This window comes from Aptenodytes forsteri, unplaced genomic scaffold (genome assembly GCF_000699145.1).
Source record: "Aptenodytes forsteri isolate BGI_AS27 unplaced genomic scaffold, ASM69914v1 Scaffold523, whole genome shotgun sequence".
NCBI lineage: Eukaryota > Metazoa > Chordata > Aves > Sphenisciformes > Spheniscidae > Aptenodytes > Aptenodytes forsteri.
The window spans coordinates 945,004-961,194 of NW_008794159.1; the positions used below are offsets into that span (position 1 = coordinate 945,004).

Genomic DNA, 16,191 nt, shown 5'->3' on the forward strand with positions numbered 1-16,191 from the left:
GGCCACAAAAAGACATGTGCCATAGTAATGACAGTGTTACAAGTCAGCAGAAAGACTGATGGTTGGGAACTTGGGAGCTTTGTGTAGAAACATGCATCTTCTTGTGGCTAACTTGGGTTAAATCAAGGCTGAATCCAATTGTTCATATCTTCTAATCAGGTTTAAGGTTAATACTAAATTAAAAAATGTTAAACGAAGAGCACCATCCCCAGTGTCTATTCAACCTCTCAGACCTGATGAAAGGACATTGGACCCAAAAGTATGTCTTTTTTTTTTTTTTTTACCATACCAAATTGTCTAATAAATTTTTTTCCTCGTCTCTGCAAACCTTTCTTCTTTCATCATTATAACCGTACAACCCTGCAGAAGCAGTATTGTCATTTTTCATTCATTACATACTGCAGGATGTGCTGTGCAGATAGAAAAAATAAAATGCCTGGTGTCTACATGTTACCATGCATGCCACAAGTGGATGGAGAAGGTAAAAAGGAGTCTTGTGACTGCTTGGATTTATACTGGTCATGCTGATTGTGATTTATAACTTCACAAAATCAGCACTGTATTATGGAACAGTGGTACCAACACGGTTTTTGTATGTACACGTTCGTGTGGTATTGGGGATGCACGAGGAAGACACAGGTATGAATGGTTATCTTTATGTATTGTTTGTGTCCCTTGTGGCAGTGTTGGGCAAACAAGGTGAGTCCAAGGACAAAAGAAGTACCACAAGATTGAGGAAGTTTGAGAAAACAATGAGAGATGTAGCAAGGAAAAGTGAAGGATGAAGTAGATGGAGCACAGGATACTTAGGAGGCCAAACCAACGTGTTTGTGACAGGTGCATCTGAGATGTTGGAAGGAAGGTCAGCACTTCAGGTGCTACAGGGAAGCAGTTGTGAAAGATCTTTCCATCTACCCCTTAGTTGGTAAATGGTCAAACCAGTTGTGTTTGGCATGTCCAATGGGATTGAAACAGAGTTGTAGCAAGTAAAATAGAGAATGAGATGTAGGGAATGAACAGCCTCCATTTTAAACTGCAAGCAAATTTAACAGTATTGGCTAAAGAGGATTTCTAATGCAAATAAAGAAATGTAGAGGAGTTATTTACTGTAGCATGTGTAGGATGACAGTAATGTGAAGTGTCAGGATAATGACTGTTATCTTGGGAGGCTGCAATTTTATAAATTTCCTGGGTAGATTAAATATCTATAAGTTAGTTGCCTGAAACACAGAAGACAAGCAAATTACTCTGTGTTGTATAAGCAATATAGATCTCCAGGAGAGGAAAAGAAAAAAAAAAAGAGCAGCTCCCCTTCAGAGGTAGTAACATGACTGACTCAAAGGACAGTCAAGGACAAGGAGCACTGCAATGGCTGGGGCCTCCATTGGTGCCTCTGACGCCTGGGCTGCTACTTCATGACAAAAGGGAGGCGCTGGAAAAAGCACAGAAGGTGCTTGTTTGGATAATGAGCTCACATCACAGCTCAGGCAGAGGTGGGAGTTGAGGTTTTGCTTTTGAATGTGGTGAGCTATGAAAGGCTTGGAAAGGGTACTAGAGAAGGGCAAGCCACTGGTAGGACATACAGACTGAGGTAACATGGTTAAGGCAGGTGGGAGTACTGTAGCTGCTGAAGCATTCCCCAAAGGTGAAAAGGAGCAGAACTGAAGGGGGCAATGCTAGAGAACATGGCGCACTCAAAATGTGAGATGCTGAGAGGCTGAAGAAGAGATGTAATGTGACAGATTATCTGTGTTTTGCAGCCTCTCTGAAGGTGCATCTTACACAATCAGATGCAGAAGGTTGCAGCCTGCCTCTTCCTTGGCACAGGGTCCCAGATCACCTAGTCCAGCTTATATCTGACAGTCACTTAGGGCAATCAGTTGTGCTTGCCCTTATAGGATCTGCTTCCTGAGGTAGCTTAAATTGAAATGGGTAACATCCCATAGTAAGGCGACTATATAGGTTTGAGACAAGAGATGCATCAGATTTCTGCTGCTCAGATGAAAAGCAGAACTAGCACAGCACTGCCTTCACCACATTGTGTATATGTGGCCTTTAAATCACTTAGATGAGAAAACCTAGGAAGAGATGCAAACAAAATGTGATGCCTAGAATGTCAGAGTAAGTGGCAAGTCTGTAAGGGTAGAGGAATGTGGTTCTGGAGGGAGAAACATGCTTTCATCTTTTTGAAATTGAGGTGAGAAGGTATGAGAAATGCTGAGATTTCAGCTTGGGCAGAAGAAGATGGGTCTGGGAATAAAGGGGGTCTTTGAGCTATGAGCAGAGAGGCAGTAGTCGAATTTGTTTGCAGATGATACTGCCAAAAGAGAGGATGAAGAAGTGAAGAGGAACAAGAATAGTGCTTTAGGACTGCCTATAGAGAAGGTGAGGGGAGAGTCAGTGAAGGACTGGGTGAAGAAGAGAACCAGGGCAAGATGGATCTTATGAACCTATTGACAATTTTCAAAACAGTCTTGAGTCTGTGGGATTTTTTATTTCTTTTTTTGGAGAATACATGTTTTTATTTGTGTATGCAAGTGTTTGCAGGCCCTGATTTAGGTATCTGAGTATTTGCCTGAGGCTGCAGTTCAGACATTTGCAGAAAAGCTAAAAGTAGTAAGATTTGCACCAGATCATTCATGAGTGCAGAAATATTTTAAAATTAATTGTGGCTGTAAAATAAGAAAAAAGCTTGAAGCTTCTTTAAAATTCAGGCCCTTTATACCTTTTGGTGGGTGTAAGATAAGGCTGCTATGGTAGAGCAACCCCCAAAATCACTTGTGTTTGACAGATAGCATATAGTACTTGTCAGATGACTATTCTGTTTGCTTTCTATACGGACTATAACTTAGGAATTTGATGGCAGCAAGGACAGAAGAGTGGAAATTATAAGAATTGGACTATAACTTAGGAATTTGATGGCAACAAGGACAGAAGAGTGGAAATTATAAGAATTAGAGAAGTGTCTGTGACGGGTGTAGCACTGTATGAATGTTTATACTTTGATTTACATTGACTAAGCATTCCAGTCTTCACCCTACCATATTTTGGAACATTTGATTTCAGTTGCTTTGTTTCACTTCATAAAGTATATAGCAATATGTTACTGTTAAGTTGGAAGAATTCCCTGTGCCATATTTAATGTGGGGAGATTTAGTGTATTCCAGCTGCCTTGCTGAGCATCAGCTTCTCGCCAGGATTGCTTGATCACTGTGAACAGTAATTGCATAAGGCTGGGTAGTTTTGTACCTGTACCTGCTGTTTCTTTTTTACATACTCTGGAAGGCATAATCTAAGTTCAGGCTTTAAGAGGCACCAGAAATGCTTGGAAGGAAATGTCAGCTTGTGGAAATTCTGCAAATGGAGGGAGACTTCTTAACAACCGCAGACACATGGCAACCGTCACTACCTTTGGCTTGCCTTTGTAGGCTATTTGGAGCTCTGAAGTCTTGGCCTTTCATCTCTGCCACTGAAATCACATGGGTACTGAGCTTAGTGGTCTGATTTGTGTTATGAGGAATGGGGATTAACATGGCAAAAATACACTAAAACAACTCAGTTTAACTTACGGAAGTTTGCTCTTTGTAAGTCTTGCATCCAAAGCAGCCTTTACACTGTCTGGGCATTTGAAACTTTCTTGTTTAAAATGTCTGTTTAGAAAAATAAGATAAGCAAGGTCACTAAAATCAAAGCAACCAATAATTAGGGTCTCCCTCAAAAGTCTTCAGCTAGCATCCTTTACAAAGTCTGTTAATTTGAATTCTTTATGGGCTTTTTAAAAAAAATCTAATTTTGCTTTATTTAGCTGTGGTGCAGACAGCAGTTATTTTTTTATTCCTCTCAGGACGCCTTGTAAAACTTTATTGCAATTATTGCTGAACTAGGTTTTTATTATGAAAAAGATGTATTAGATTTAAGAACCTACTGAGCTTTTCTTCCCAGACATTGAAACCATCTGAGAAGTCTGGTCACACTTCAGTGCTGGTCATAACTTCTTTTAATGCTAAAGGTACAGACAATTTGTGTATGCGTTGAACTGAACAAAATACCTCTTTGATCCAAAAGTAGTGCATTGCTTTTCTAATATGTAAAGAGATTCAGTTCACAATGGTAATTACTGACAAATCTGAGTGAGGGATATAATCCCTCTGAGAGCAGTTTTTATCCAAGTCTGCTGTGCTGAAGGGCCCGTAAATTGTGGAACTTTGGCATTCAAGTTTGGTTTCAGCATGTGAGGTATGTTGCCGTCAAAGATTTATCTGAAATACAAGCTTGCATTGTGAGTATCTTCTGGTAGGGATCATCTACTATCCATCCATTCTAATAGTTGCAGGGTTCCCCTTTTTCTAGAGGAGTCCTGGTAATGTTCACTGAAAGATAATATCTTTTTGTTTTGGAATTAGATATCGTAATACTTGGGAAATAAACACCTAACAAGGTGCTGTAGAGGCAGAGGCCAAACAGTACACATGGCATAGCATAAGAATATCTTCTGCTGAGGTTGTACAGAGAACCTCACTGAAAGAAATTCTGTTCATAAGGAAAAGTAGGAAAAGAGGCAAAAAAACCTGGAAGAAAACCGTTGCTGCAGGTGAAGTAATAAGCTGCAAGGAGAGGGGGAAGTCTGTGTCATATCTGTGTAGAAAGTCCTTTCCATCTTCCACCCATATAGGGGAAATTTTCAGAAGAAGAATATCCATTAGATATTTTTTTACCTTTCAAAAATCTGTATGTTGCAACTGTATCATTGTTGTCAGTTCATTTATTGTTTCATCCCTGCCTAACCCAGATGACAGACGATGATCCTGATCCTGATGACATTTATGCATGTGCAGTTACGAGTGGGACCCACAGCTGTGGTTATCAGGGCTATTACATACATCAGGTCATAAGGCCTCTGTGTGTATGAATGGCTCTTTGCAGCAGGAAGCCCTGAGACGTTACTGTTGCTTACCTTTGGGTAACCATGAGAAGGTTGCCTCTTCCTGCGCACTTCTAATGAGGTTAAAACCTGGTTCTGCCATTCTTCCCCATTCTCTCTTACGTCCAGTTGACTTCCTTGGCTCTGGCCATCCGATTCGTTGGAGTAGCTGTGTCTTAGCACACGAATTATATGTTTGGTTTTCTGCTGAGGGGTCTATCTGCATATGCTCGTAGGCCCCAGTATATCTATGATGCTCTAGTGCTAGTGAGATGCATTCAGGAGTTTAAAGGTCATGTGATTTTCAATTCATTTCCATACTAAGACCTTTATAAATAGCAATACATTAGCCTTTCCAATGTGAATTTTCATAGGCCGTGAATTTGCTATTTGTGGTAGATCATTATTAATTAATCTATGCAGTGCCTCTTCTGCCTTGTTGATACTGTTATATAATGTGATCCTTGCTTACAATATTAATAGAAGAAGCTTCACGGCCTACGAGAAAGATTTTGATGTTTTGCTGGATGGAAATAGGCAATCACTTTATTTTAATTTTATTAATTAAAAAATTAAATTTAAAAAATATTATTAATTTATTAATCTCTTCCCCAGGCTCTGTTATGGCATTTTGGGGGGTGGAAGGTTGGGTCTTCCTCAAATAGTTGTAACAATGTTTCCTTCTGATTTCTTCAAAGTGTTGAATCTTTCATGCAAAATGATGGATCATTAGGGGAAAAAAGTTTCTTAAAGGTCTGTAAGTGTATTGGCTGCTCCATTCTGAGTTAAGGACAAGCAAATAGCAGTGGTTATACTGATATCCTCTGAGTTATTACTGCAGTGTTCTCTAGATCAATAAGCTTTCAGTGACCTTTAATACTTAACTACAGCTCTGCTTATACAGGTATATTATAAACTGTAATCCTTCAATAAGTCCTCAGTATCTCTGAAAGCCAGTGGTGAAAGTAACTGAGCAGAACCTGTGAAGAAGGCCAAGTAAAGCTTAAGAGACAAGGAATAAGTAATACATTCAGACAAATCCATTAGTGCTTTTATTCTTTCACAGTTTAGCTGTCATAGAGTGTTTGAAGCACTAATGCGGAAAGATACAGTTTATGGTCAACAGCAATAATTTGTGCAGGATTTAAAAAAGCATGTGGCACAAAGGGCAATTCAAGCAGTGTCAAATGATGATTATTAGAAAAGCATGAACTGAAGGATTTCACACTGTTCCATAAGAGAAGACTCATTTGTTGTTGCTGTTTTCTTTGGGCTTTTAATTCCATATAGGAAGAGACTGGCACCAAGAACCAGTTACAATGCAGGCTAGACTTGCTGTTTGTTTACTTGATTGGGTGATTTCAGCCATACCTGATTAACTACGCAGTTCTACATTTTCCCCGTCAGTTTACTCACAAAATAAATGCCAGCGGAGCCCATCATTCCCTGCTTGCTTACCCTGATGTTGCTGAAGAGGTATTTGCATATGGAGTCCTTCTTGTGGAAAGTCTTCAACAACAAGAAAGGGGGACTCAACCTTTACATGTCTTTAATATGAATCAAAAAATGCCTTCAAATGACTTTTTCAGTAAGTCATTTCTTTTTCATTAGGTCAGGACATTTTCCTGGAATCTTTAGAATAGTTGCCTCATTCTTGGAGGGTGCAGATCTTTCTTTATAATCTGAATAGTATTTATTTGTCATTTTAAGGATGTTATCGTGTTCTGAATTTCCAGAGAAGTTCTTGTAAAACTGACTGTGCAGCTGATAATTTTAGATAGTAAAAAGTTCCTTCTTGGTGGTCAAAAGAAACACAAAAAAATTAGGCTTAAATATTGGGATGTGGTGTATATTTAATAAGCTAATAGAAATATTTGTGTAAGTGCGTACTGCTTAACCAGAGTAGGACTTTTAAAACAGTCTTCTGAGAGGATGATACATTATTTTGAGGATTATTATAAAATTAAAGTAAATACACTGTAAAAGCCAATTTCTGAGACCTCCTTGCATAAATGCCATTGGACCTACTTTTCCAGTAAATGATTCATTAGAATACTACAATACTTAAATGTTTCTCTTTCTTTCTCTCTCATATTCCCCTTGTTGTCTCTATGTGCCTGTGGTTGCAGGCACTACACTGATTATTAAAAACTCAAGTGGCCTACTTCATAAGGTCTACAGCAATTGTGAGGAATTTGCTGCAACTACTCACCCTGTTTCGTCAGTTTGGGTTAATCTATAATTTAGCAATCGGTTTATAATGTGAGTGCCTCCTGAATTCATTAATTGCAGCAGTGTGTTTGGAACCCTGATTTATCTGAGCATGTCAAGGACTGATACGATCAATCTTCATAAACTCTGTGCAGGTGGGGTGCAAGATTTAAGATCATCCTTAAAACAAAACTGACTAACTCCTGGTGTGTGTGATCTCAGCTCACAGATTCCTTTTTTTCTCTACTTTCCTTGGCTGTACTCTTGATAAAGCAGTTGAAGATGCCGGGGAAGAAAATACCAGATTGCAGTGAAGATTTAGGAGGGAGAAATAGACTCAAGAAATGAGCTTGATCCCGGTTTTGTTAGAGTCAAGGGAACTCATTCTGATGACTTTAATAGGCACTAGTTTCTTCTCCATTATTGTAACTGCTGGATATATAGAAAATTAATTGTCAGATTAATTAATCTAGATTTGGGTTAATTGATGTTTGTGAAGTGCTTTGAAGATGAAAGAGCTATCTAAATGACAAGTGTTGTCACAACAATTGGGGGTGCAAGTGGATTTCACAAGGGAGAGATCATCTGATACACAGTGGTTAAAAATAAAAGAGCTGATATTCACATCTCCAAGGGCTTGGGCTGCTGATAAAGATGGTGGTAGAAGGCTGAAGAGCTGGTACATATGAATAAAATGGGCAGGGTACCGAGAGACAGGAGTCTTCCTCTCATTCATTGGCTGACTCTGACAGACCGAATTTCAGAGTTCACCCGGTAAAAGGAGATTTTTACTTCCCGTTCCTTACTAGAGCCCCCGGTTCCGTGAGCCCTGGGCCAGAAGTGAAGAAACTTCCCCCTGACATTGCAAGGAGCATTTATTGTGTGAAACAAGGGCAAAGAGAGGACAACAAACAAACAAAAATGTTGTGTGTCAATTTGTTTGTCTGGATTAGGGGATCCAAGGAGTGTTTTCTCTGTTTCTCTTTCGCAAATAAGAGAGGATTGCCTCCAAATAATTTGTACATCGCGTTTATTGTGAGCTTTCTTCCAATTGCTTACTGCCTCTGTGGTTCCATCCCAAGACAAATAAATACAGCCTTCCGCAGCTTTGCTATGCAAGTCATCAGTATGAGAAATGTTTTGAAGGGCTCTCTCTCGCCTCTCTTGAGCTGTCTTTGAAAGTGAGTTTTAATGCCCTGAAATGAAACAGAGGTTCCTATAAGTGCTGCTGACTATAATCCAAATCAGAGGTGTCTGGTTCCTTCACAGGGCAATAGCTGATAAAGTACTAAATCCCATCCCTGGGACCATTTAAAATGAGACAAAGCAAAGCCCTGGTAATGAGGATCAGTTCCACGCTGGAGGGTGGGGCATAGGGGATGCTGATGAGTCAAATGACCTCTACATTCTTCCCAATTTTCAGATCACTGTGTTGATGATGCACCGAACACCCTACAGACCCCAGTATTAGTTGCAGAGCTGCTTACTGTAAATGTTTAGAAACGAGTGCTACCATTTTGAATTAAAAGAATAAAATGAAGCTCTGCTTTCACTAAGATCAGGATTAAGGCTTAGCTGTAACCTTGTAAAGCAGCTGAATGCTGTAGTGAGAGAATTTTGAAGTGTTACATACCTTAAAGAAAATCCATCAGTCTCATACCTTTGTGTCTACAGGACATTTTCCTGTGTGACTTACCATAACTCATGATATTAAAAATGAGAGAAAATGAAAGTGTAACCAGTTTTTTATATTATTTTTCATTTCTCTCAGTTGAGACTGGAATGAATAGTGAAGGCAATTTCCAGACAATCTCATTTCAGGCTCTCATAAAGTAGCAAAGCCTTACACTGGCTGACATATAACCAACTTATAAAGACCCTTGGTTTCTTTTCAGATATCTTTTTTACGGTGTAAATTGAAAATTACACACTCACGGAAATTCTTCTCTTGTTGTTAAATCTTGTAATAAATGTATTCTTTGCTATGAACGATATATTTTTGCTACTTAAATAGAAAGCTTACCTTAAAATTCTACTCATAAATCATATCTTTATAGTTTATTCGCTAACATACTGCCACGCAAAAATGGTTACACATTGCAGATAATAAAATATGTGTATTTTAAATGGTAGTATTCTCAGTGAACATGAAGTCAAATTTAAGGCAAAATAATTTTTTTTTTTTTTTTTATTACATAATTATAAATAATGTTTGTGATACTCTAGGTGGCATTAGGGCAGAAATAGCTATTAAGTGTGTCTAAACTTTAATATTTTAGAAGATGTCTCAGTACATAGGGGTCACTTGAAAAGTGTGAACTTTATCTCACACTGGAAATATGTATTTAGCCCTTCCATACACAGTGATCTCACCTACCACACATTCGGTTAAAATAATTTAGATCTGCATTTTCCATTTGCCAAAAACATGTTTGCTCCCAGCTAGATGACATACATGTTTTGTAATGTGTACATACATGTATATAATGTATATGCACCTTACATAATGAATGGAGCTGTGTTTTGTAATAAAAATGTTTTACCTGCCTTACTAAATCTAAATTAAGCGTGTTTATCGTATATGTTGGATCTCCAAATGATTTTGAAAATGCTTGATAGCTATGCTCTACAGGACTCCCCAGAAAAAGCATTTAGCCCTCCTTGTGGTAATACTAGAAGAGACCAAGGCTCTTGGGATCAGAGACTTAAGTGTGTTTGTGGATAGTTGTTCTGTTTGTGTGTTACAGCTGCTAAAACATGCCAGGGAAGTTTTACCATAGGGTTGGCTACCACTAGCTCTGAGCTTGGGGCAGGATTTGGTGTTAGAATAAAACTTGTTTGCAACACCTTCATCCCAGTCCCCCTCAGTCAATGAGAAATCAAGACTTGCTTGTTCACGAGGGACAGTGGAGTTATTTTAATGGTCTGCTCACCAAGCGCAAAGCTGCCAGTGTATTTTCAGGAAGCCTGGGAGGAAGGTGTTCTCTTGTCCCCCTCTGCTCTGAGCTGCCAGTAGGGCAGCCCTGGCTGTTATTCTCTTCAGGGCTCCTCACTGACTCCAGCCAGCTGCAGTGCAGCAATCCTTTCCCCCTTTTGTGTGGCTATTTCCACCATACTATTCATAGAAGTCTTGCTCAACAGAATTGTTCAAAGTGGCTGCTAGCTTAGTGTATTCAGTTTGTTGCTGCCTCTGAACACCTCCAAGGATGTGCAAGCTGCTTTGGGGGCAAGACTTCTCTGTGACCGTGGAGCTGATTTGTGTCCTGAGCATGACAGCCGTTGTGTCTGCTTTGCCTGAGATGATTAACAAAGGGATAGTGTTTCCTATCACAAACATACTAATCCTTCCCCTTCTGAAAAGTGCATGGATTGTCCATACATCCTTAAGTGAAAGAGAAAGCGAGTAACGTTAGAAATAATTTCTCAATATTACCAGTATTACAGACTGTTGAGTCTTCTAGTCTGCTTTCAGAAGAGATCATAAAAAAGGCTATGGCTGGCCTGCCCCCTACACTCTAAATTGCCTTGATCTAAAGTTACAACATATGAACAGCAACAGCATCAGCAGTTGATCTCTTAGACAACTCTTTAGATATCAACTGCCTAAGGTTTGTTCAGATCTACTAATCATGTTACGTTGTTGACCATCGTAACGTTGACTACTAGCTTAGAGTTCCTATTGAGTCTCCTCATTTTATTTCTGAGAAATTCCAGGATTTACTGATAGCAGTTTCTTTTCTATACTAGGAAATCTCCTCATGGGATGCCAGCAAGATCTGTTTAGTCTCACACACTTTTCCACGCTCTTGCCAATACTTAACAAGTGTTCAGCAGTAGAAAGGAATATTGGACAGACAAGGACTTTGTGATACCTCTTAAACAATGACAACAACAGCAGGACAAGTTCTGTCATTCATACCCATCTCTTGAATTAATAACACACCATTTTACAGAACAGCATCTCAGAGATCTGAATAGTATCATTTGCAGTTTTAACGTAAATGAAGTATATATACGACTTTGAATTCACATCAGACCTCCTAAGTAACTGCAGGAGTCAAGATACTAGACCATTGTATTGGATCCCCAAAGAGGATAAATGCTGGGTCCATTCATACATTTGTGCAGAATGCAGTTAAATGTGTATTAAGTAATATAGTTTCTGTTGACAACTTTTCCTGAAATAAAAGAAAAGAAACAAAGGATGGGAAGAAATGGAGGAAGTTATCAAAAAGGTTTCTGGTTATCTCTGCTGGGACCAGATATTGTTTAAGATAGTCATAAATGACGTAAAGAAAGGGAAAAACAGGGTAACAAAATTTGTAAGTGACTAAATAATATGGGATTGTTTTGACTTCAAAATGTCACAAAAGGATCTTAATGTTAATGATTGGCACTAAGATACAAAGGAAGTCAACAAAAATGATCATAGGAAGGCTTCCTTCTGCAAAGAGACTAAATTCAGACTGGAAAGAAAGATAATCTTGTAGAGGTAGCTCTGAAGTCATGAATGACTTGGGGGAAATGACAAGGGAATGGTTTGATTATTTGTCCTCAGGGTACATGAACTTGAAAATCACCATGACCAGGCACAATGCTTAAAACAAAAGGAAGTTCTGTTTCCATACAACACAGTTCAGTGGTGGGATATGTTGTCAAAGGATGTTGGGAGGCCAAAAACTGTAAATATGCTAAAAATGGGACTAGACAAATTCATGAATGGTTATTGCATTGGCTGCCTATTAACAGCATGTATCAGATGCTCTCTCCAGCTTTAGGAAAGTGTGAAGTTGTTGACTGCCAGTAACTGGGAGAATATGGTGAAGTAAAGATGAATGTACCTTTCCTCATCTTATATAGTCTTTCTCTTAAGTATTCACTAGCATGTGACAGAAAGATGATACTGATACCTTGTACTTTTAATATTTTCTTATGGTGAATGCTTGTAGCTTTCAAGGTGAAATTTAAGTGTTGATTTTCATCTCAAAAAGCTCTAAATGGTTAGGGTTTCATTGTTTGAAAAATTGTGCGTATTCACAGCAAGGGTATGCACATACTGCTAGTGGGTCATGGTGCAAGGTTTCTTCTCCTCCAGTACAACTTCATGAAAAGGTGAAAGGTAAATGGATTATTTAGAGCTGAAGTGTGTCTAGTTTGCTGTGTATAAACACATAGATAAGCCAGGCTAGTCCTTTGCTATTCTGTGCCAGCTGCAGTAGAGCATAGGGAATTCTGTGTATGCCTTCAAATACTCATCCTGACCCTGGTTACACATGCACAGCCCTCTGCTGTGTTTCTTTCTTGTATATACTAGCTTATACATTTTTTAGAAAAATACTACCCTTCAACAGAATCCCTGTTTGATATCAGCTATTTCTGTTTTTTAATGAATCCATTTCTAGTTGCAAGCAAACCATCTGAAAATCTGATGACTAGGTGTCTGGAAAGGCAGGCTTATTTTTATGGGCTAATTAAACAGTAGGCTACTCACATTAGGCAGTCATGATTCTTCTCTTAGACAGACAACAGTGCTTCAGACTCTTGCTTTTCAAAATATTGAAAAAAATACTTTGTTAGAGTTGTGCCAAAAATGAGTCTTCGACTCATGACCAGGCTAAAATGTGGGAGTAAAAAATTTGCCTATTGTCAGATTTCAAGGGTATTTTCTTCATAATACAACAAGCAACCATTCATGAATAAAAGGGAACCTGGGGGGAAAAAAATATTGCTGCAGACTGATGGTAAATGTTATTAATAAATGAGTTATTTTGATCCAAGCAGTGCTGAAAGTTATCACTTAAAGTTTTGTGATACTGTCACTAAGAAAGAAAGATAGCAGGACACAACCAGATTATCTGACAGAGGTTCCTGTGGGGAAGGTGTCTCCTTCCTCCCTAGGTGCCCACTCCCCAAGCAGTCTGAGCTGTCTGGGAAGAGTCAGGATCTGGCCATGGGGGACTTCACTTTGTAGTTGTCTTGGGCATGGTAAGAAAACCTATATGCCTTCCCGCTTTCTTTTGAGTATGGGATCCCTCTGCTACAGTTCAGCCCTTCCTCCGTCCCTTGTCCCTCTCCTGGGAGTCCTGGATGACTCCAGCTCTGGCTCTTGGCAGGGGCTGGCTGAGATGGGGGAAGCAGAAGCATGGACTGGCTCTAGCCATTCCCCGTGCCAGTCTGGGTATGAGGAATTCATGCAGGTTAAAGCCTACCAGCCCTGGGTAGGGCAGAGGTGAAACAGAGTGGATGAGCCAGAGCTGGGCAGCAAAAGGTGCCACATGTGGTTAGAATTGAGGTTGTGATAGTATCAGCTCCCAGTGATACTATGGACATTTGAAACTGTCAGTCTGCTGCAATGTTATTTTATGTCTTGTCCCTGAAACTTTGTCTTCTGCTATACTGAAGCTGTGTTAAGAGCGTGAGATAATGGCATTCCTCATCAGAATGCAGTGTGTGCTTCTCCAAGCAGACTTATGAATATGTAAAACTTGCACAAAATAATTAAAAATCACTAACTCATACTTTTCATCATCTCATGCACATTTTAAAATTTAGAATTGTGATTTTAGTAGCCTAAATTTGTTTGTTCACAGCACTTGAACCCTTAATCTCCTTAAGGGCTTTAAATCCTCAACACTACATAGCTTTAAGGTGACCTGCAAAAGTAAAATACAGGATCCTGGTAATGTAATGTTCATTGAATGCTCTCCTAGGCTGACTTGTTCCCATTTTCCTGGTTGTTCAGAGCATTAAGCATGTACTTGTAAAGTTGTTGACATTTGAGTTCTTTCCTTTGATCTTTAATGATACAGAAATAAGGGCCTGATCTGTCTTATATACAGCTTCTTGTGCTGATTTCTTTGGCTGTTCATTTCCTGCCTTCCTACAGAAAGCAACGCATCATTCTGGTCACCACTATGTAACTGTCATTGCTGCGTGCGCAGTGACAGACTTGCCACAGAGTTTAAGATCAAGATCAGTTATAGGATAGATATTCAGAGGCGCTTACGAGGTAAAGGTGAAGTTTGGGGAAGAGGTATAAGCCAAAGAAAGATATGCCTTTGTTAGTCTTGTATAGATGAGCATTCCTTTAGAGGCAAATAGCTGAGGTTTTCTGTAAAACCAAGTGTTTTAAGCACTCTTTCATCTTAAAAGGCATGCAGAGGTTTGCCTGTGGTTAATATTTTTTTAAAAAATATTTGTGTTTCAAGGAGTACAGCATTCACAGAGGCCAGTACTAGAATCAGTTCTGCTTGTGATATTTTGGATGTAGGCTATGCGTCCCCCAATTGCATCTGCGGATGCGGTGATCCTTCACAACCTCAAACACTACAGATTCCAGTGAATTCTGCAAAACATAGGCATATTTTTAGTACTGAAAGCTTCCCTTATTTGTTTGCCAGGACTGAGAAAAGGAAAAGATGCACATTTTGTAAGCACTATTCTGTTAATAGTTGCCAAGAAGGACCTCCTTCCTTCACCTTTCGTATTTTATCTGTCCATCAATTTATGCTGCTCACAGGATATCCGTTGCTACAATATCTCAGCATTGTCCAAGTTTTACTTGTCGGAAACATCCAGAATTATTGATCATTTTTCAAAAATATTGTCCTGTATCTTTTAGGAAATTTTGCACAAAATCCAGTGATGCCAGGATCCTTTTGTGACTTTTAGATGTGTGCTTCCATTTGATGTTCTGGAGAGAGAGAAATGTCTGTGCAGGTCTGCCATAGAGTCCTACAATAGCAATCCCTCTAGAGCACTTAGTGAATAGCCTATATATGCCAACACAATGCTGTGGCAGAGGACGGCCTCAGGATAGCAGTGTGTTTGCTCCCTTTTTCACCCATCCCTCTGCTCGTACCATCTTTATGCTTAACATACGTCTCCCAAAACCAGCATAAATACAAAGGGCCAAACAAAGTTTGTCAGGATTTTCATCCCAACTTTTTTCACCAAAACCTCCTGCTTGGTTCAGCTGAAACCGTTTGAATCTATGACAGTTTTGCCAGACTATTTGTCAAGAGAAGTCCCCCCAAAACCAAATGTGTTTATTATTTGCTACTCAAGACAGCATTTCATAGATAAATTTTCTTCTCTTACTTTAAATTTTAAAACTGGGAATTGAAAGCCCATGACTTTTTCTGTTTTCTTCTTTTTTTTTTTTTTTTCTTTATTGGTCTGGACCAAGCAGGGCAAGTTTGTGTAATACATTTTGCAACCTCCAGTAAATATAGCTTTTCACGTAGTTCTGTTCCTGTGCAAGGAGCCTGGATAGTGGCGAGCTCAGGGCAACGTTCCTGGGGGACAGGCAGTACGCAGTCAGCACCTTTGCTGTTCAGGTGCTTGATTCAAGCCCCCTCACGGTTTGTAGAAAAGCATATTTCGGAGGAATACATTTCATATAGACAAGAGCTGCACTTCCCAGCTGCCATGTATGAAAAGGGAACACCAATTAGTCATTTTAATTTTCTACCTGGTATATTTTGTAAATCAAGTTTCTTGAGTATATTCTGGGAATCTTAAAATACCTTGTAAATTTGGAATAGTACTTGAGAAGTTTCATTGCCATTGGCTTTGTGATAAAATACTGTTTTCACCTACAGGAGGCAGTGTTATTAAAATGAATGTTACAGCACTGCAAGGAGCAACTGCGTGTTCCATTTACTGTCATTTCTTACAACAGAGAAACATAACCCTATTTGAGCATGAATACTTTTATTCAATGAACATGAACAGACTGGTATTTTGAAATTAATTGTGCTTGGAGTTTATAAAAACAGCTTAATACATGACTTCTTTTGTACTCCACTTTGATTTCTTAAAGGCTGAACAAGCTGCCTAAAGCTTCTCCTCCTTGAGAATCAATTTTTCATGTGGCATTGCCGTGCTAGTAATAATTCCTTAGTGCCTTTTCCTGTTCCAGACCTCAGTGATTTTATCTATAAAAAAAGAGGTAGTAGTGGCTGGAAAAAAAGCCTATCAGCTTATTTTCTCTCCTTCCTCTCTACCCCAATTAAAAAAAGTTGCTCTGAAATAAAATGGTCGCTAGCTTTCTTTCT

The 16,191-nt window shown here is 39.1% G+C and overlaps 1 protein-coding gene across 1 annotated transcript in view; it reads left to right on the forward strand.

Annotated features, from left to right (window-relative positions):
- Positions 1-16,191, forward strand: part of CPNE4 (copine 4) — a 204,419-nt gene that overhangs the window by 107,656 nt on the left and 80,572 nt on the right. The window lies entirely within an intron of this gene.